Raw genomic sequence first — 20,951 nt, 5'->3', positions numbered from 1 at the left:
ACAGTACAAAGACTCCTTTATGCTGTTTCTGCTCCCTAAACAAAAGTGGGCCATACAGATTCTGCTTTAATTTACACTGCTTAAAACAAACAGACCTCTTTTTTCTGCTTGATGCCACTTTATAGATACCACTGTATATACATTTATGTCAGCGTATTCTGTTAAGAGAAAATTGCTGGCTCACCAAAAGGCTTTAACCTTTCGCTCTTTCAGGATTATGTTGAAATACTTTTGCCATATAAGGGACAAGATGTCTAAACTCCCGAATTACCAAACTGATTTAGTGTGTAGCTATATGTTAAACGAATCTGTGCACAAAGGTTAGGCCAAGCTGACTCTAAAGTTATTAAAAGTGACAAACAAAGGGACTTCTAATCAAGGCTGTCAGCCTTGGGAAGAATGGGAAACAAAGAATGGATGGTGAAAAGAACACTGTTATCTTAAATTATGCAGAAAGAAGCCTCCAAGTGAGGAAGTTCTGTCTGCAAGAGGAGACAAGTTGGCAAAGTGTTGCAATTCACAGAAAGCTGGTTGACAGTAGGACAAAGGTAATTGTGACAGTGGGAGACCATGACCTCAGACTCAAACAGCCCTGTTGAGAGAGGGCTTGGGGAGCATGCTTACTAGTTTGCATTAGAAAAGAGAAACTTCTAACCAATTCTGTACATGAATGAAAATGAATATGTAATCTACTATGAATGGGTCAGTACTCTGTATAATGTGTACCCTCAAGTAATCGCTGAGCATACTCAGTGGAGACATTCCCCAGTGCTCCCAGTGCTGTAATAAAGAATGCCTGCCCTCAAATCAAGTCTTAGAGGGTTTTTCTTTGTGAACAACTTTACAGTATCATGCTCAATAATGTGACAGAATGATACCAATACAGAGCAGTACAGTAAGAATATCATTATCTGACCAGGACAGGGGAAGAAAGCACCTTCCTCTTCCTCGTTGGACTTACCACCAAAAGAGTCTGAGGTCTGCCTATAAAGAAGAGAAGACTTCTTGCAAAGCCTTGGTAGCAAAATATACAAGCCATCTATTCTTATTATTTATTACGTATACTTACATGTTATGGTATTATAAAATGTCCTTTGCTTACTGCTTGAGACATTCTGACCTTTGCTCCCTCAGAACACTCCTGGGGTGGAGAAGAGGCATCTTTTTTTTCCAGCCTATTTCAAGAATACCTTCCCACAATGGTCGCTTAGTTTGTGTCTGCAAAGATATCACTTTTGTCTTCATGTTCCACAGCAGAACAGATAGAATACTATTCTGGAATAAACCAGAAATTTTCACTTCTCTGAACTGTTTTATTAGGCCTCTGTTAGGACATACCAAACACTTTACAGACACTCCACTTTTTCCTTACATGGCTGTCATCTGAAACCTCCAGTTCTTTCTTGTCCACAGTCTCACCTGGCTTCTCAGGTCTGAAACATTCAATGCACCCATGACAACCACAAAATTAATTAACCCCTTTTGTCAGGGACGTCTGTACTGGGAATTCTAGACTATTCCAAGGATTCTAGTTACTAACATATATCACCATTATTTGTCCTACAGAACACCTGTGACTCATGCAGCCCAGTGACACACTCTGCCAGAATGCAGTAATTGGAGATAGTATCAACCCCTCAACAGTCCTTGGCAGGCTAAGAATTCAGGTTCTGGAAATGGTTTTCCTTGCAACTATGAACTGAGTTCTATGAACTCAGAGGGGCTTGCCCAAAAATCTGAAAAACTAGGAACATGCCCCTGAGAACCTTGTCTTGGTAACAAAGTGGGGGGGGTGGAAGAGGGGAAGGGTGTTAGCACTTGGATGGACCAAATTCCTCAAATGTCTTAAATGAGAGATAGGTGTGGTCCCAGTTAAGACTGAAGAAGAGGAAGGAAGGACAGCATCAAGTGAAGAAGTAGTAACAAGTAACACAAAAGTGAGCTCAAAGAGGAAGGCAGTAATAGTACAATCCAGCCTTCTCTTCCACGGGGCAAAGGCAGATGTTTAAAGTCATGTAATGCATCTAATGAAAGCGTTTTCATTCTTTCAATCTGAGTAACACATTGCACGTTCACCCATTCAAGTCCATTTAATTAACACTTTAGAGCAGAAGTCAACCTACCTATCCTCAACTTCAGAAAAAATCGGTACAAAATGATGGATCAGACAATAAAAATGTCTGTCCTCTGGTGCATCTATTTTAAACTCATGATAACATCCTCTCTGACAGGGACTACCTCAGGTTTCAGCCTCACTAGCTTTGTAACACCTCTCTGCCAGAGACAGCGGCAACAGACAGAATTCAGGTCCTCCAGCTTTCCTCACAACCCTAGCACAGCGATAGGAGCTCCTGCTGTAGTGTCGAAGTGAGGGCCCAGCCTGGGCAGCTCCCGGTGGGGCAGCAGGGCTGAGCCTTTGTCCAGTTGCCCGGCCGCTGACTGGCTTGCAGATACAAGATAAATAGAAGGCGAGTGTGTTATTCAACTTGAAATTTTGCCAAAATATGTGAATATCTATAGTGAAGAACAGGAGAGAGTCTGAAAGACAGCGGATGTTACAGACAGCTGGTGGGACATGTCCTCGGGAGAAGGGATAAGCTCCATAAATACCTCAAGGTGGGGCACACCTAGATACACTCAAGAAGAACCAAGTAGGTAATGACACTAAACAGATAATTACTGGAACTACTTGTAAACTATCCTAATTCGCATACTAAAAGATCCACCCTGGAGCAAAGAGAACCCCCTAATAACAAAGCCCCCTCCCCACAGAACATGCACGGTGAAAAAACGAACACTGTACCTTTAAATGGAGACGAGACTTGTAGGACTCAGTGAGAAACAAGTGTGGCTAAACGTAACAGTAAACAAGTGTTCAAAACGTTAACAAGTGTTTTACCATGTGTCAAGCGCCGCGCTAGAGCTGTGGGTTTGCCACCAGCAGCCGCCTCCGCGCAGAGGTGCGCCAGCGGCGCCCGGCCCCGCGCCCCCGGGGGAGGCACCGAACCCCGCCGGCGAGGCAGCACCCCTAGCTGGCCGCCGGGCTGCTGGGACGGGGTGGGCAGCCGGGGGGGGCCAGCCCCGCCGCGGGGATTGGGGACCCGGGCTGGGACCTCGGCCCAGCGCCCGGCAGGGCTGAGGGGAGCTGAGCCCGGCCCTGCCGCAGGTCGCGGGAGCAGGAGCTGGCGGCCCCGGGGTCTTACCGGTAGCACCAGCACTACAGTCAGGATTGCCGTAGGGACACAAAGAGAAAGGAGGTGTTCAGAGCTGTGAAAGATACATAATTCAGGGTCCATAATATAAATAATCAAGTCAATTGATTATAATGGTACCTCTGGCCTTAAGGATTTCTAATATTCAGAGCACATTTTTCTTTTCCATGTTTATAAATCTTGCTTTGTCATGTGAGATGCAAGTGATTCTAATGAACTGGGAATCAACGTGTTACCTGGACACTTGTTACCTGTGAAATAACACAACTGTCAAGACTTGTCTTCCCTCAGCTCTCTCAGTTTTCCTCTTTCTTTGTAATCCCACGAGAATCCATTTCCAGGCTTTGTATTACCGCCTTGCACCATTCTGTCTTTGGACTTGCAATTAACTCCTTACCCACTAAGCTGCCTATCTACCTTACTCTTTGGTTATGCGTTAAGCATCTTGTATGTTCCTGTACGAAAAGCTTTCCCCTCCTCTTGGTTAATCACACCAGCAGTTCCCCTCCTGTGACTCACTTGGATTTTCCCTCTCCAGGAGAGGATATCAGATTTGGGAGACATGGTCCTCCTTTTGTGAGTCCACACTAATTGTCTTTACAAAAAGTAGCATCCGTATGCTGCCCTGCCCAAAAATGAAGCACTCCCACCTTTTGTTTCTGAGCAGCAAGATCTGCACATTTTCTCTAAGGCATACTCCATCTCCTCTGGAATGTACTTAATGTGTCTTCTCTTTTGTTAGCTCTCTGAGGTTCATTACTGTTTACTTCTTCAGTTGTAACTGAGTTAACCTGACATTTGACTCAAAAGAGAGGAACTGGGTAAAAAGTAGCTCTCTGAACACTTGAAGAAAGGCAAAGGCAAGCAACGGTGCTATGTTGCAGGCAGACAGGTACTATTACCCATGTAGCATGGATTTATCTAGGTATCATCAGTTAAACAATACAGGAGGGTTTGTATTGATGTTAACATAATCCTGTTACCCCAAATCTGGGTTCTTCACCCGGTGTGCAGGAGCCGGTCCACACACAGAGTGGAGATACTTGTTCATTGCCTGTCTGCACAGCAGCAGGTGCTGGGTGTTAAATCCACAAAGCTAGCACACCCCTTAACACGCAGCAAAACTTTTTATACGCTTTGAACAATTGCTTACAAATACGTTTAGCCACACTTGCTTCTCACTGGTTCTTACAAGTCTCCTCTCCATTTAAAGGTACAGTGTTCGTTTTTTCACCGTGCATGTTCTGTGGGGAGGGGGCTTATGTTATTAGGGGGTTCTCTTTGCTCCAGGGTGGATCTTTTAGTATGCAAATTAGGATAGTTTACAAGTAGTTCCAGTAATTTCCTGTTTAGTCTCATTAACCATTTGGTTCTTCTTGAGTTTATCTGGTTGTGCTCCATCTTGAGGTATTTATGATGTCTATCCCTTCTCCTGAGGCCATGTTTTGTTAACTGTTCATAAGGATTTAACGAACATGCTCTATTTTTCAAATTCTTCTTTTTCACTATAGATATTTACTTTTTTGCTTTTCCCTCTGTTGTTCTTTTCAAAGCAAATAATTCTTATATCAATTTCTTAATTGTTTAATTGCATTGCATTAACATCCAGAAGACGCAGTTATAGATGAGGATTTTGTTATGATAGATACCACACATACACAGGACAAAAATATCCAGGGCCTGTTCTAGAACTAAGGAATAGATCTATTATTGCTAGTTGGATAAAGGACAGCAAATTACAAGGATTTAAACTATGGCAATATCATACTCAGTGCAACTGAGAGTGGACATGTAACTGTAAGCCACCAGCTGAGGTGTCGAGGAGATATATCTGAAGTAATAACTTACAGTTGCCTAAAAGCTGCAGCAGAAACCATTCTACTAAGCAGAGGGCAGAGAATTTTGTTCTTAAGCACTTTTGACAAGGACACGTCTTCTTCACATGTAGCACAAGTGCTAAGAGTAGGGCATAGAGCAAAAGAATTATTGTTAGTACTGTGCTACTGAAAAAATCCCAGCTGTCAGTTTTCAGGCTGCTTTGCACTTTTCTTAAGAAATCAGCACTCAAAAAATGTTTCTGTGTTTTTATATGAAGTTACGGCTTATTTCTGTTTGAGAATGCAATGCTGTTCAATCAGTGTTAGTTGGTGCTTTAGCAGTTCATAGTTATCATCAGTGGTTACACTGACATTCAAGAATTCTCAATGTTATGCTTACAAAGAGTCCCTTGGAGACATTCCTTTCAGTATTAGCCTAGTGACTTTCGTACGATTTGATTTTCAGATAATTTAGTCAGGGATTTTTAAATTATAACAGTAGACCTAAACCACAGACTCCTTCCTACACAATAAAATTGTGGTATATTTATTAAGCTGCATAGAACAATAGTTATCATTTGCGTTTGACTGGTGCAATGAGAACACTGGGTACAACACATTAAATGGATTGTGCTATGACAACGTTATCAGCCTATTAAGCTACTCCAATACCTTCACTCATTTCCACTTTACCATAATGCCTTCGTTTTACACAGCATGCTATGCCCATGAATAACATCACGGCATATATGTAAGGTGATCTTATTCAGAATTTATAACATAACCAGAGAACACTCTATTGGTTGTTTTCAAGGCATTCTATTTTTATTTTTTTATTCTATCATTATTTTTAAGAGTGTGCTGCCATTTCAGTAGACATTTCTGTGAGTTTGGGAAGGATAAGGAGTTGAAGAATCTTTTAATATTGGCAATTGCTCTGCTAGACATGTGTTCTCATATTAAAGTTTAGTACATTCTAGACAACAGACAGATATGAAAAATCTATTTCTGTACAGTGGTTTACTTTTGAACTGGTGGTCTGACAAAAAAATGGTGTAATGCTGGAACACAAGTAGCTTTCAACAACCTTCATGTTCACTCAAAAAGTTGCACAAAGCCTCTCTTGTTGGTGAAGCCTGTATTATCTACAAAGTAACACTGAGAAATTTTAATAAATCAGAGCAATAGTTTTTAACTGAGGTTGGTGGTCTATCCAATTTCATTTTGGTATTGGTAGAAACTACTTTGATGGAGAACTAGGATATCTCTGAAGGCAATGGCTTTAAGTGTCAGGGATGAAAAAGAGTCAGACTGCTCTTTAAGGAAAAAAAAAGACACCCAAGGGTCAAGGGTGACCCCAGCACAGGCAGTGCCCTCAGTGATGACACAGTACGGTCCCACAGAGTCTGTCTGAACCAAGCAGGGTCAAGTTCGGGTTGCTGATAATAACAGGTCCCATCAACAGTGTAGTAATCATCAGCTAAGGCAAAGTAATGAATCAGGTTCTGGGTGAAGTCAGGAAACCCAAACGATTCAAGAATGATAGAAAACAGGAATGGAGAAAGGTACATGTATAACACAGCTCAGGACAGGATGGGATGGATGCTTAGGCCTGGACTTAAATGGGACTCCTGGGCCACGACAGAGGGTGCATGGGTGATGGTTCCCAATGAGACCAGTTAAGGCAATTAAGGCTTGTAAATGCACTCATGGCCATGACAAAAAGTCACAATTTGCACCCTTAAGAACTCCTGTGGATGCAGTGATGTGTATATTTTCCTCCACACACTTTCTAGATGATAATGACTCTAGATCATCTGATGGGATGGCAGTTATCACAGAAAGAAAGGGCTAGAAGACACATTAATAGATCATTATTTCACTTCCCTGAAAGGAAAAGCAATAGTATCTGTCATTTCTGACAGAAATCTGTTCAACTTATTTTTAAGACCCTCTGACAATTAAAGTTTCACATCACACACAGGCAAACTGTGTCTTAGCATTTATAAGGTATCCTTAATGTTTATACTGAGACTTTACCAGTGCCTTTCAAGCACACTGGGGGGCCTTCTGTCCTCTGCAAAGATAGAGACCAAGTATTCCTCTTTGGGTTAAAGAACTTAGTTCATCCAGTCCTCCTTCTTTGGTTTCATTTGTTAGCCTGATGATACTTATTCTTCCCAATTGTCTCAGCTCATTCTCAGGCAGAAGGAAGCACTGTGCTCAAACTGAAACCCTCCTAGTCAATTCATATCACCAAAATCTCAGTACGATATTGATCTCTGTCCTAGTAATAAAGCAATGTTGACCACATTGAGATAGCCTGCAATCTGTTATAATTCTCAGTCTTCCCTGAAGAACACCTGCCTGACAAATTGTTAATTGTCCAGTGCCTATGGAGATTATTCCAGTATTAGACAACATCCTGCATTAAACTTTAGTAAATTTCACCCCATCTTTTTATTTAGACCACATCTTCAGTATCTCAAATAAGCCAAGTTAATTTTGAAATCTGATGCTTTCCTTCATATTTCAAGTTATTTATAGTGGAGTACATTTCAAGAGGACAACTGTTAATGTAACATAATGCTTCAGAGTAACATTCAGATGCCCTTCATAAGTGTGCAATGAGTTACTGGGGTTTTCCGTAAGACCTGTTACTATTAATCATATAACTCCTGACCTTTGCAATATGATAAGGTGTGACTGAGATGACTCAGTACATTATCTACTCTATTTCTTAAAAGAAAATAAACCTCTTTTGTTGTTCAGTAGCACTGCAGGTACCTAACTGTTCTCTAGGACCACAGTGCTTAACAAGGTGCAAATCTCTGCAATCCACAGACAGCAGAATGCAAGAATGAAGGAGGTTGCTGTTACCATTTACAAGCGATACAAAAGTAGAATGACTTATTTGAAGTCATATAGCAGATGACTGGCAATACTGAAATGAGAACTGAACTCCACCAAAACCCCCATTGCTTCACTGAGCAGTAAAACATCTACTGGTGTCCTCCTGACAAGCACTTCCATAGTTTGAAATGTTGCCCCATAGGCGGGTTCATTACCCGACACGCAGCACCAGGTTGCACGAAGCGGGGAGCTGGGTGCCAACCCACAAATGCCCGGGTCTCCGCCTGTCAAACCGCCACACTGTTTGCACAGTTTAAAAGCATACAAAGACATCACCCCTCACTGGTTACCAGTTACCCAGCTCCTTCATTACTCCATTTCCCATTTGTCAAATAATCCTCTCACTTCTCAGTTTGTTCACATGCTCAGTCTCAACTTCTTTTGGGCCTGGGGGGTTTCCTGAGTCGGTAGTCGGTGGTTGCGATCTGTCTCTGCCGGAGTTACCTTTCCCCTGGCTTTGCTGAGCTCCTTGCCCATGTGAGCTCCCTGCCAGCCCATCCACCCACTGGAGGGGCTCCCCTTGGGGAGCTGCTGTTCCTGAACAGAAGGATTTGCCGGTGCTTCACGATGCGCTCAGCAGGACAGGCACAGCCCTTGGAACATGAATTTGCCCTGAACAACTCGTTCGCTGCAACTGTCTCAAAGTCAAACCACCACCAACATTCAATTTCATTAACTAATGGATATCAAAATCATACCAAAGAGTCAGCTATCTTGAAAATGAAAAATAATAGGAAGGTCTTTGTCTCTGTGCCTTCTGTGCCTTATTTACAATCTCCTCAAGTTCAATAAAGGACTGAACACATTTAAGGAGAATCTCTTCATCAATTTAGCCCTCTCTACTGCGCTTAGGAGTTGATATTACCTGTTATTAGAAGTTTTCATTTTTCAGAGAGCATTTCTGTTCACTTTTTTTTAGGGAAATACTAAATTTGACCGCAAAAAGTATAGTCTATATAAGTGCAGCGTATTTACTTAGCTTTCTAGAATGCATCTACACCATGCAGCCCATAAGAATACAGCATAAATAAGGTTATCACAGGCAATTCTAAAAAAGTTAAGTCAATCTCTTTGGCTGTAGCATAGGAGACCCTGTCCTTTTAATTTGTTTTTTTCCTTACTTATCACCATTGTACAGTCTGGTTTTTAAGTTATGATGAAAACCTTTTGTTATAGTCAGATCCAGGTCCCATTATTGCTATACTGCATCCTGACTGTGGATTCCAAAGCAAACAATGAAGCAAGATTAGGTACTCTGTCTTGATATTGCCATAGACGGGATTCAGTCACAATGAACTTGCAAGCCCTATGCACTTGCAAAAGGAAGACCTATAAGGAAAGATGGATTAATTTATGGCTGATACCATTACCATATGTGAACAGTATTTTCTTTTCACAGTTTTTTGTTTTCTCTCAATAATGAAGAATAATTATATCCTGTTTTCCTTATGACAGAAGAAAATTGCCAGAGGTCTCTAATACATAAAGGATTAAATCCTAAATAAAACATTAACTGGCCAAAGATGGTAATTTTAAGGAAGAGCTTAAACAATATCTCAGGATCCTAGGAGAAAGGTGTTCCACTGAAACCAAATCAGCCATTCTTCCTCAAAGATAAAGGTAACTCCTTTACCAGAGCATTCCCATTTAGAGCAGTACTTTTCCCTCTTCTCCCACAGGCTATTATATAAGACTCTTCCACCACAAAAGCTAAGTTACCTCCTGTAATTCTCCACCTAAACAACAGTATTATTTATTTTCCTTTTAGAAACCAGCTGCTCATAAGAAACTAACTACTGATTTTCCATCTGGGTCTGAGAATTTCCTTTGTTAAGCTCAAAGAGGGTCCTTACTGGAAGGGTATTTAGGCTTATACATTACATAGAAATCTAAGAGGTGTGCACTACAAAACATTCATGCTTTCCCTACTTACTTTTCCTTTTACTTGATAGAGAAAATCAAGGCCAGACAAGACAGATACTGTAAATCTTTTAGCATTACTGACTTCAGGGGTTATGTGCTGACTTAGCTGCAGAAGGTCTTGCTGCAAGAGCCTTTGGAGACAGAATCAAGTCTCAGGTCTGACAATGTTGGAGACATTCTTTTGGAATCCAAAGAGTCTTCCACTGTAGCCTTGCTCTTACTTCTTTATATATGTCCTTCCTTGCTAGTCTGAGGTTTCCACAAGCTCCCCACCTTTGTGGTTTCTTTCTTAAACAAGGCTAAATGGATTTCTCTTCAAAGCATTTTAGTGTCCCTAGGGAGTACTGAACCAGTGTCCTTTTGACAAGACATTGGCTTTGCATATGATCTACTGGTGTGCAACTAGGGCATGGACATGCTAACAAACCCTGGTTAAATTCCACTTGGCTGCTTTGCCACAATCTATGAAAATGACTCATCTTTTACTGTAGTACAGAGTTCACCAACCTTCTAAATCAAACACTACTATTAAAACAGGCTCTTAGATGCTTGCTGCACTGTGCTGCATAAGATGCCAGAATTATTCCACGTGTACACAAGATGATGTATTCTGGTCAGTGATGCAAGGAAGTGAGATTCAGCAGATCAAGGTTCAAATCCAGTGGTAGTGTAGAGGGCCTCCCTTAGACTTCATACTGGCTAAACACAAAACATGATCCATAAGTTTTTTATCACTATGTTAGCATGCCATTCCTCTCAAAGTCATCAGCTTCATTGAGAGGCAGAGCACTGAGAGGCAGAGCTTAGGCATCCCATTTCACTGACAATGTTACATGACCTCCAGACTGCAGATGCCTGTCTACTCATCAGACTGGAGTGTAAGGCTGTGGAACTGGAGTCCATCTGTGCTGACCTACCTTAACTTACAGAATTTCAAACTAGTTACTTAATTTCTCCCTATCTTCTCTAAAAATGCTTTGCAGGGATGCTGCGGGGTTTAACTCTTTGTTTACCTCTGAATGCTTTTATCACGTAGATGGCTACAAACTCTTCAGAAGGGATACGCAAGGAAGGAGAGGCAGTGAGGTAGCTCTGTTCGTCAGGGAATGTTTTGACTACCTAGGCCTTAATGATGCCAACAAGGTCAAATATTTGTGGGTAAGGACCAGGGGAAGGCAAACAAGGCAGATATCTGGTTGGAGTCTATTACAGACCACACAACCAGGATAAAGAGTCATATGGAATATTCAACAAGCAGCTGGGAGAAGTCTCATGGTCACTAGCCCGACTTCTTGTGGGGGACTTCAGTCTACCAGATGTCCAATGGAAGTGCAACACAGCAGAAAAGAAGCAGTCTAGGAGGCTCCTGGAGTGTGTGGAAGATAACTTCCTGACACAGCTGGTCAGTGAGCAAACCAGGGCTGATGCTCCACTGGACCTGCTGTTAACAAACCAGGAAGGACTGCTGGGAATCCTGGGAAGGATATCTTGGGCACAGCGATCATGAAATGATAGTTTTCGATTCTCAAAGAAGTAAGCAGCGGGGGCTCAGCAGAACCATTTCCTTGGATTTCCAGAGGAAAACTTTGTCCTGTTAAAAGTTAAAAGTCAATAGAGTCCCTTGGGAGACAGTCCTGGAGGGCCAAGGGTTCCTGGAAGGCTGGACATTCTTCAGGAAGGCATCCCCATGTCCTGAAAGACAAGCTGGTGGGGAAGAAGACCGGCGTGGCTGAACCAGAGAGCTTTGCCTGAAACTCAGGGAAAAAAGGAGAGGTTACTGCCTGGGGAAGAAGGGGCAGGCAACTCTGGAGGACTATAAGGATGTTGTGAGGTTATGCAGGGTGATTATTAAAGAGGCAAAAGTCCAGCTAAAACTCAGGCTGGCCACTGCTGTAAAAGACAACAAAAAATGTTCTTACACATGCATTAGAAACAAAAGGACGGTCAAAAGTGATCTGCATCCTTTATTGGATGTGGGGAAGGGAGCATTGCCACAAAGGCTGAGGTACTTAATGTTTTCTTTGCCTCAGCCTTTAATAGTAAGGCCAGTTACCCTCAGTGTACTCAGCCCCTGAGCTGGAAGGTGGGGACGAGGAGCAGAACAAGGTTCCCATAGTCCAGGAGGAAACGGTCAGCGACCTGCGGCTCCACTTGGACACACACAAGTCTACGGTGCTGGATGGGACCCACCCTGGATGGGATCCACCTGAGGGTTAGTGAGGGAGCCGGTGGAGGAGCTGGCCCAGCCACTGTCCATCAGTTATCAACAGTCCTGGCTAACTGGGGAGGTCCCAGAAGACTGGAGGTTAGCCAGTGTGACACCCATCTACAAGAAGGGCAGGACAGATCTGGGAAACGACAGGCCATTCAGGCTGTCCTCAGTGTTGGGTAAGGTTATGGAGCCAACAACCCTGAGCACCATCCTAGAGCACGTGCGAAGACAATCAGGGGATGAGGCCGAGCCAGCATGGGTTTATGAAAGGCAGGTCCTGCCTGATGAACTTGATTTCCTTCTACGACAAGGTGAACCCACCTATTAGGGAAAGGCTGTGCGTGTTGTCTACGTGGACCTTAGTAAAACCTTTGATGCCGTCTCCCACAGCATTCTCCTGGAGAAACTGGCTGCTCATGGCTTGGGTGTGCATACTCTGTGCTGGATTAAAATCTAGCTGGATAGCTGAGCCCAAAGGGTGGTAGTAAACAGTTACATCCAGCTGGTAACCAGTCACAAGTGGTGTTCCCCAGGGCTCAGTATTGGGGCCAGTCCTGTTGCATGTGGGAGAGCAGAAATCAGAGCTTGCGTATCCACACAGCCAGTCCTTTAATGTCTTTATCAACAGTCTGGGTGAGGGGACTGAGTGCACCCTCAGTAAGTTTGCAGATGACACCAGGCTGGGGGGAGTGTTGCTGTCCTTAGGGCAGGCAGGCTGTGCAGAGGGATCTGGGCAGGCTGGAGCGATGGGCCGAGGCCATTCCTGTGAGGTTCAACAGGGCTCAGTGCCGGGTCCTGCCCTTGGGTCACAGCAGCCCCACACGGCGCTACAGGCTGGGGCAGAGCGGCTGGAAAGGGCCTGGTGGGAAAGGGCCTGGGGGTGCTGGTCCACAGCCGGCTGAGCGTGAGCCAGCAGTGTGCCCAGGTGGCCAAGGCGGCCAGCAGCACCCTGGCTGGTACCAGACACAGTGTGGCCAGCAGGACCAGGGCAGCGATGGTCCCCCTGTCCTGGGCACTGGTGAGGCCGCACCTCGAACGCTGTGTTCAGGTTTGGGCCCCTCACTGCAAGAGGGAGATGGAGGTGCTGGAGCGTGGCCAGAGAAGGGCAATGAAGCTGGTGAAGGGTCTGGAGCACAAGGCTTATGCGGAGCAGCTGAGGGAACCGGGGCTGTTTAGCCTGAGGAGGAGGAGGCTGAGGAAGGATCTTATTGTCCTCTACAACTACTTGAAAAGAGGCTGTAGTGAGGTGGGTGTTGGTCTCTTCTCCCAGATAACAAGTGATGGGACAAGAGGAAACAGCCTCAAGTTGTGTCAGGGGACATTTAGATTGGTTAATAAGGAAAAATTCTTCACCAAAAGGGTGGTCAAGCACTGGAACAGATTGCCCAAGGCGGTGGTAGAATCATCATCCCTGCAAGTGTTTGAAAACCATGTAGATGCAGTGCTTAGGGAAATGGCTTAGTGGTGGACTTGGCAGTGTTAGACTAATGGTTGGATTTGACGATCTTAAGGGTCTTTTCCAAGCAAAATTAGTCTGTGATTCTATGAATTCTGTGATTCTATGATTCATATGCAGAAACAGAGCCCCTCACCCACAGTGCTGAAAGTCAGCAATAAAGTCAAATTTATATATTTATATGTAATGCTAATGTCACAGTTTTTAGATGAGTATCTACTGTGCTTTATAACGTAGTGTTGTCATTCTTCAAATTGGCAAGCCTGGGCATGTAGCTGACATGACTTTGCACAAGAGCATGTTTTGAAGTCTGACATCTAGTATCAGGCTGCCTTAGAAGCTGAGTTCTAGCTCTTAGTGCTTTATTTTTCCGAACTGTAAAATAAAAATATTGAGTTCACGTTGTTGTTAAAGAAATAAATATAAGATACACTCAGTGACCTTCAGTGCCTGGGAAAGTTTTCATCTACAGTCTGTCCAACAAATTCATACTGGAAGCTCGGGAACATCAAGTCAAAGATTCTTGTCTTTGATAGTATATCACATGGAACAGGAATGGATGGAAAAGAGGAGGAGGAATAAGGGGCAACTGGACAACTGAGAGGCAACAGGGCTGAACTGTAGGGGAATTCCTGACAGAACAAGGGCATACTCTACCCCTGCAGGAGTTGGACAACCCTGGCCTGCAGATTACAAAGTTACTTTGAAGATCTTGTACTGTCCTTGAATAGGCAGAATAAAGAATAATGAACATTGTACAAGAGCAAAGACGGATGCCAAGCAAGATATGAAAACTGCTAAACTAGCACATCCTTATTAGGCACTTGCAACATGAATACATAATTAACAACCAATCAACAACTAACCTGAATACGTAATTGTAGTCCAATCAACAAGTAACCTGAAGACATAATTGCAATCAACTAACCAATGATTTTTACCATGTGAACAGTGTATTAGGAGTATAAATATGACTAAGTTGCTGAATAAAGTAGGACAACGTGTAGACACATTGGTGTGATTGTCATTACTCGGCTGACTCTCCAATTTGGAACCCTCTTCACTGAACCTTAGACTTACCAACCACAGGCAACTTGTTAATCAGTTCTCCTGACTGGAGAAAAAGGATTCATCTAAGACTGACTCACATTTATGGTAAACCGATCTGTTTAAGCACCATGAGGCTCAACCATGTTGATTCCCTTTTCTTGCATGGAATGTCCTGGCTATGTGCATTAGGAGTAATAGGTCTACATAAAGGACAGAGCACACAGGCTGCCAAGGGATGTAACAGTGCAGCTGGAGTACAAAATTAGGGCTGCCTGAAATGTCTGCTGTCGGAATACTGGGTTTCCTGTAATCTGCTTATTAAAAATGTGTTTTCTCAAGTCGTCTGGTTTGCTAAGGGACAGCAAACAACAGCTGTTTTGGCAATAATTCTAAATTCCACTTCGATATTTTAATCCAGGATTTAATAGTCCCCAAGTCCTAAATTTCTCTTTGTTTGAAGTCTTGCCCACAGAATACAATCCAAACATCTGCTGTGCTCTTGTGGGGTTGACAAGGGCCAGTGAATTGCAGAAGAGCTGCTTTGGAGGGGCTCTTTCATCTCTGGGCTTGAATAATGTACTGTTCAACTTCTAAGTACTTCAAAATGCTCATGAATGATGCTGCCACAGTCATTCTATCACAGACAAAGCTTCCATGTGCAAAGATACCCACGGGTAGCCTTCAGGCAGGCTTAACAGTACCTGTATATGCTCTGAAGTGTTGCTATTCTATGTGTTAGAACCATATTGTTTCTGTTATAAAGGACTTCTATCTTGGTGCGTGGTGAGTTACAGAGCTTTGCCCGTAAAATTGATTTTTGACATATTGGTAATTCCTGAGTTTACATTTGTGTTTCTTAACACTTCACAAGAGGCCTTATTTCATCCACAGCAAGCATCTGAATAACTCCATGCTTAGAAGTTGAATCTAAGCCGACTGAAATCAGTGGAAAAGCTTCTAGTTTAAAGGTGTCTGTATATAATCTAACATTCTTGTAGCCTGGTGTTTGCTGCAAGAGGGGGAAAATTTTTCTTAATCTGATCAAGAAAGTATTCTTCATCTGAACTAGCTAAATAAAAATTAATCCTAATGAAGGAAATGTATTTGAAGGTTTCATATCAGTGGAAGAGTGTGGGAAGCCTGGTACCTAATCTGTTAGTTTGTGAAGCCTATACCTTCACTGACTGTACATTCAGTAGGCTAACTGAAGAACTGATTTTTTTTTTAAGAGAAGGCTAAGATAGTTTAGCCAGCATCTTCTCTTCCAGGTTCAGCTTTGCAAGTGGAAGAGGTTATTTTCCCAAGCTGCTTGTCTTCCTTTTGCTTTATGAAGTTACTTTTTCCTTAGATTTATTGGCAAGGGACTTCCTGGGAGTGTTTCTTAATTTACTTCTGGCAAGATCAGCTAAGCTTGCTGGCTTAAGCTGGTTCAGACAGGTTCAAGGCAGACAACAAGCAACTTGCTTTAGGCTGTGGGAGGATGTTTCTCAATGTTCTGCCCCCTGAAGTTCAAGGAAAGCTAGTAAAAGAGACAGACATTGAAGGTTGTTCCTTGCCAGGTCCTGTTTCCACTAAAAGCAACAGAAGTACAGACATCATCAAGATCATGACAGTCCAAGCCTATAACAGCAACTGAAATGGAGCCAGAAGAAGAAAATGCATTTACAACAGAATAAAAGATAGTATCTCCACAAACTTAGTTGAATTTCTGAAAGCAGAAGGAGTTCAGCTGTTATGCTATATTTTAAGTGTGATCTGAAGGCTTAAAGAAACTGCTCTCCTTTCTCACACACCTCGCTGTTCTTCCACCATCTAAGCAGTCTGTATTACCAGGGAAGGATTCCATTGGTCATGAACCAACTGGTTCACAATTGGTTTTGATAGCTCAGTAATTACCCTCTCAATGTATCCATGTGTCTCAAGTTCACACATAATTAATGCATTAACTATATTAATCCCCTATTTGTTACAGAGAGGAGCAACCACATTTGTTTCAGGATATTATGACCCAGTATTCTGAAACCTGTTTGTACAGGTTCACAGAAGAGGACTGGAAAGACGTTTTACTTAGCAAAATCAGCAGGTTCCTATTTCGCTGCTACCCCTGCAAATTTCGCTGCTACCCCTGCAACTGAATAAATGCAAAGACAAAATGATACAAAGAAACATAGAAGAGATTACTACCCTAACCTGTTCCCCGCTCTACTGGTCTGTGTCACGTGAGATGTCAGCACACTGTCAGATCCACCAAATGAGTCAACTCCATAATACTCCCCAACCCATGTCCATCTAAGTAAACTTGGCTATTTCATATAGTTTAGATAACACTGTTAACTCATCTCACATTACCTCACGTGGTTTAATAAATGAATACTCACACAAGCAGCTCAACTGCTAGAAACTCTGGTAACCCTTAGTAAAGAATGATTGTTCCATCAGCATTAGTGAAATTAAAAGAAGTTGTGTCTCCCTGTATAACACTGTATAATCATGCAGTAAGAGCATCACAGAACAAAACTTGGTAGAATTACATTCTCACCAAAGTAAAATTTCATATGTCAGTGGTCTTTCCTAGGATTTCACTTCGAAACAGTTTGAGTGAGGGCTTGGTGTAGTACGCAGGTATTCTATGTGTAAAACCCTGCTCTGTACCCAAAAAAACTATAGATGTTGAGCCTATGAAAATCTCTACAGGAAGTCAGTGAAACTGTGCTTGTAAGAGGTTTCAGGTCAAAGGTAAAACCAACTCTAATTACATGTGCAGAACAACAACAAAGCTTATCTTTTGGAACTGCATATTCCATCCACACAGTGGATCATGTAAGGAACACAGCAGCTTGAATACAGAAGGGGAAGATTAATGGAATGGTCAAGGCCATCAGTCTCTTTTGGGGAGTGCATCAACACCAGCTGAAGCTACAATGGCATTTTGTTTCTAGATTTCCTTCAGATATACTCCTGGAAGGCATACGTTTCATGTGTACCTGTTACAGACTGGTGTAGTGCTGCATTTTGTTCAGCAGTTTTCTATAAGCAGACTTAATTCTGGTTTCTAAGTTCCTAATTTCCTGTGTCTTGACAGTCACTGTTCATTGTTCTGTTAGGCATGCTCACAAGCACAGTTTTCTTCCAGGATATCTAGCAGTATGACTGCTTCAAACACTAAAATAAATGGCAAACCTTTATGCATGTATATGTACATTTAATATATACAAAATCAGCAAGAACTCTGTTTAGTTCTTTATCCTGTAAAACCAGATAGCAGAAAAGTATTATACTTTAGTAAATGTAAGTACTGTGAGTGCATCCCTCCTCCCAGAGGTTTGGTTGTCTGGGCCGAGGACTCAAGAATGCCAAAACTGTCACCGTGAAACACAGGCTGGCTACTCCTGAAAGGAGGGGAGCTGAGAGAGACCCCAAGAGCTTGCCACCCACAAACCTGTCTCACATCTTCTGGGCAAGATGAGTAGGACCTGTTCAAGTGTACTGGCTTTGGCTGGGATAGAGTTAATTTTCTTCATAGTAGTTCTATGGTGCTATGTCTTGGATTTTTGATGAAAACAGCATTGATGGCACACCAAGGTTTTAGTTATTGCTGAGCAGTGATGATACAGCACCAAGGCCTTTTCTGCTTCTCACATCACCCCACCAGCCAGGAGTCTGGAGGTGGGCAAGAAACTGGGAGGTGACACAGCCAGGACAGCTGACCCCAACTGGCCAGCTGGATATCCCAGACCATATGACATCATGGTCAGCAATAAAAGCTAGGGGAAGAAAGAGGAAGGGGGAACTTTAGGAGTTACAGTGTTTGTCTTCCCAAGTAACCATTACATATGATGCAGCCCTCCTTTCTCGGAGATGGCTGTCTGCCCATAGGAAGTAATGAATTACTTCCATATTTTTGCTTTGCTTTCATGTGCAGCTTTTGCTTTAAGCTGTCTTTATCTCAGGCCATGAGTTTTCTCACTTTTACTCTTCTGATTCTCTCCCTCATGTCACTGGAGGGGTATAAGCAAACAGCAGTGTGGGGCTGAGCTTCTTGATAGGGTTAACCACAACACCAAAAACTGCTGCGAGTAACACAGAGCCCAGAATACCAGGCAAGTTCAAGGTGATGAGACAGGGTAAAGGGGAAGCCAGGAATGCAAGTCAGCAACTCAGAGACCCATAGTGATGAGGAAGGTCCAAGGCCAGGTTGGGACATCATCCTGTGGGTCACGATCTGGGCCCAGATCAGTGGGCCAATGGTCAGGAATAGGCAGGCTTTTGCAATGCAGTGGCATCTATAGTTCAGGTGGGATCCAAGCACTAGAGCCTAGAACCTTAGATCAGTTCCCACAGTAAGCTGAGGACTTCTTGCAGTGTGGTTTGGAAGGGATGTCTCTAGGAGGGGTCCCTCCAAGGTCACCAGAGGGAGGGGACAGTCCTCAACTGTACTAAATTGGCCCTAAGCACAGTCAGCCAAAGCTCCAGGAGAAGGGAGCCCTTAAAGCAGGTATATTTAATAGCTCCATTAATTAACAGCTGCTGAGTGGAGAAAAAAAACTCACTCAAGACTTGAGAACCCTTCTCATGCTCTGTCAAACCAACTTCTTGCTCCATCCGGCCTTCTTTGGCTCCTTTTTTCATTTGCCAGATACTTAAGGTTTCTACACTTAAGCTTAAAAACAGAAGGATGATACAAAAGGGAAGCAGAAGGGAATGCCCTAAGTTACCACAGGCTAGCTAAAAAGAGGTAACAGTATGTCTGTTCCTTAAAGAAGTTAGGCCAATAGATTCAGAAATTCAACCCAGTTTTAACTGCTTGGAAAGTAAATAGCTTTAAGGCTGTGACTGTATTTCAAAGAAGAATTAAGACAGATGTCCAGTAACAGTTATTTAATTGAAATTGCTGATAAAATCACATAAGAACAAAGACTCAGAATCCTCTGCAAGTGACTTTTCACCCAAATGCCAGCAAGCAAGCACTGAGCCCACAGGTACACACAGACCCATTTGAACATCCATGTCCTTCCCACCCCAGTGAGGGGAGGATTCCAGAGGGCTTACTTTCTGAAGACCCGTTTTCTGAACATATGCAAAATATTATCTGGGAGTCACTTCCCCTTAGCAGCTTAAGCAGGTAGAACCTACTGCAACCATTACTTATAAGAATATCACTAGTCTTTCTTCCTGACCCCTATTGAAAGCCTGGGCTTCCCTAACTATTTTTATTTTTGTCACAATCAGGTTTTGTTGCAGTCAATATTTTCCTGTTCTAGCTAAACTGCCATTAAAAAAACAGAAAGCCTATAATGTAAAGTTAAAAGTCATTCCTTTACTACTGCTTACACTTAAAAACCCAGGGTTTTTTTCCTTAATTTTCTTCAGAACTATTCAGCTAATTCTGAAGTCTTCTTCTGTGGAACCACTTTTTCTGGATGTGATATAATAGTGAGTCAGTGAGTCAGCAGACAGCAAGCTTCCTGAGTGAAGTCAGCAGACCCTATTTCCCCCCTATTCTGTAACAGGGTAGGATGTGTCAGACAAACGTTGCCAGATTACTATATATATTTACCAGGACTACCTCATACTTAATCTTTGACCTTTCTCCTAATTTCTCTTCTTTCTTTTTGTACTTTCCTGGTCTTTTGTATCAAAGTCAACACCCTTGATTTGAAAAATAAGGAAAGGAAACAGATTCACAAATTAGGGTATCTGCTCCTGTGTCCTTTTACACTTGATCAGCCCTTACAGATCAATAACTATACACAAATACTAGGTGCAGAGCTATTCAGGTAGCAGAAATACAAGAATTTATGCACTAAATAATTAATGTCAGCACCTCATTTTTTGCTAAATCCCTTCAGTGGGACCTACTTATAAGCTCTCTTTATGATAAAACTGGAAGATCATGGAGCTTCTACCAGGAAACAAAGATCATGGCTTCCTTCCTTTACAGGCATGTAATGTTTCTCAGAACAGCTACAAATAAAAGCAAAGCAAAAAAACCCAGCTCTGTGCTATTGTTTCATAAAAAATTTTAAAGTTTGGAACCATGAACAGCGATATCTCTAAATGCCATACTGAAGAAAAAATATTAACTTTCCAAAACTGTAAGGATCTTCTCAAAATGTAATATACACTATTTGGAGCACCAAACATCTTCATGGACGTTATGCTAGTAACACTAAGTAATAACTATACTCAATGATTTTGCACTGATAATTGATAAAGGATATAAATACCTAATTGGGAGTGGAAGAACATTTTTTCTTTAACAGCCACTCCACTTCTGACAGTCGTAATTCTTAGACTTAAAAAATATATTAAAAACTTGTTGACAAAATTCTTAACTTCACTCAATTTTGGATTACACGCCAAGTGAT

The sequence above is a fragment of the Falco peregrinus genome, chromosome Z, assembly GCF_023634155.1.
Source record: "Falco peregrinus isolate bFalPer1 chromosome Z, bFalPer1.pri, whole genome shotgun sequence".
Classification (NCBI taxonomy): Eukaryota; Metazoa; Chordata; class Aves; order Falconiformes; family Falconidae; genus Falco; species Falco peregrinus.
The sequence above is the reverse complement of the archived record's forward strand: the minus strand, read 5'-3'. Positions refer to the sequence as shown.